The sequence below is a fragment of the Gekko japonicus genome, unplaced genomic scaffold (genome assembly GCF_001447785.1).
Source record: "Gekko japonicus isolate JY-2015 unplaced genomic scaffold, Gekko_japonicus_V1.1 scaffold495, whole genome shotgun sequence".
NCBI classification, from domain to species: domain Eukaryota; kingdom Metazoa; phylum Chordata; class Lepidosauria; order Squamata; family Gekkonidae; genus Gekko; species Gekko japonicus.
Genome location: NW_015160850.1, coordinates 902225 through 904337, shown reverse-complemented (window position 1 = coordinate 904337; position 2113 = coordinate 902225).

Genomic DNA, 2113 nt, shown 5'->3' with positions numbered 1-2113 from the left:
GCAGGGGTCTTGTTGTAGAAAAAGAGCTGCCGGAGCTCATTAGCATAACGCATTAGCATAACTTATTTGCATATGCCACGCCCCCTGACATCACCGGAAGTGACAGAAGGCCACACCCCCTGACATCACCGGAAGTGTGTCAGAAGGCCCGGCTACTTACCCTCCTGCTTCATCCTCATTCCCAAACGGAATGAGGATCGAAGCAGGGGGCGGGGTAAAGAAGGGGGCGGGGCTTCACCACATGACCGCCCCGCCCCCTAGAGGTTCTCTTCCGGAGCTCCGTACCTGAGAGCTCCCCCCCGACTAGAGCCCTGGTTATATGCTTATGTCAGTCTTAATATACAATTTATTGTACAGTTTGGTGTCGTGGTTAAGTGCGCGGACTCTAATCTGGGAGAGCCGGGTTTGATTCACCACTCCTCCACTTGCACCTGGCTGGTTGATCTTGGGCAAGCCGTAGCTCTAATAAGAGCTGTTCTTGAAAAAGAGCAGTTTCTGTCAGAGCTCTCTCAGCCCCACCTACCTCACAGGGTGTCTGTTGTGGGGAGGGGAAGGGAAAGGAGTTTGTAAGCCGCTCTGAGACACCTTTAGCCTCTGAAACCATCCTTCCTGAGCTAAGACAAAAATGTGTGAGCTGGAGGCTAAAAAGCTGTGAGCTAGCTCACACTAACTCATCTTAGAGGGAACACTGCTCACAGGGTGTCTGTTGTGGGGAGGGGAAGGGAAAGGAGTTTGTAAGCCACTCTGAGACACCTTTGGGTAGTCAAAGGCAGGGTATAAGAGAGCCGGTTTGGTGTCGTGGTTAAGTGCGTGGACTCTAATCTGGGAGAGCCGGGTTCGATTCCCCACTCCTCCACTTGCTCCTGGCTGGATGACCTCGGGCAAGCCGTAGTTCTGATAAGAGCTGTTCTTGAAAAAGAGCCGTTTCTGTCAGAGCTCTCTCAGCCCCACCTACCTCACAGGGTGTCTGTTGTGGGGAGGGGAAGGGAAAGGAGTTTGTAAGCCACTCTGAGACACCTTTAGGTAGTGAAGGGCAGGGTTAAAATCCAATCTCTTCTTCTTCTTGTACATGGTGTTTTAGTATTTGAATAATGCTTTCCACACCATGGTCCTCCTGTTGTAATAACTTTCCAGTAGTGGGTGGAGATCCTCTGGGGTTACACCTGATCTCCAGGCAATAGAAATCAGTTCACCTGGTACTAACGACCACTTTGAAAGAAGAAGAGAGGGGAGATTGGATTCATACCCTGCCCTTCACAACCTGAAGGAGTCTAGGAACGGCTTACAATCTCCTTTCCCTTCCCCTCCCCACAACAGACACCCTGTAAGGTAGGTGGGGCTGAGAGAGCTCTGAGAGACACGGCTCTTTTTCAAGAACAGCTGTGCCAGAACTATGGCTTGCCCAAGGTCATCCAGCAGCTGCAAGTGGAGGAGTGGGGAATCAAACCCGGTTCTCCCAGATTAGAGTCTGTGCACTTAACCACTGTGGTGGCTCAAGTGGTTAAGATGCTGAACTGCAGGCTGTGGAAGGTCGGTCGTTCAGCAGTTTGAGACCCGAGTGTGCCGCGTGATGGAGTGAGCTCCCGTCTCTAGTTCCAGCTCCTGCCAACCTAGCAGTTCGAACGCAAGAAATTGCAAGTAGATAAATAGGTACCGCTTCGGTGGGAAGGTCACAGCGTTCCGTGTGCCTTGGTGTTTAGTCATGCCGGCCGCATGACCACGGAAACGTCTTCAGACAGCGCTGGCTCTTCGGCATGGAAACGGAGATGAGCACCGCAACCCTGGAGTCGAATTCGACTGGCTTTCGAGCAAGGGAACCTTTACCTTTACCTTTTACTTAACCACTACACCAGACTGGCTCCAAGTACCAATCAGGACTGACGCAGCTTAGCTTCAGAGACCTGAGAAGATAGCCTGGGTGGTCCAGGGCAGGGCAGAATGTGTAACGAAAGGTTTCGAAATCAAATATCAATTAGAACAACAGAAAAGAGTAAGAGTCCAGGAGAACTGAAAGACGAAACAAAATCTGTGGCAACGTATGGGCTTTCATGAGTCGCCGCTCACTTCTTCAGAAACACAGTGACTCATGCAAGCTCCTCCCCTGCCATAGATT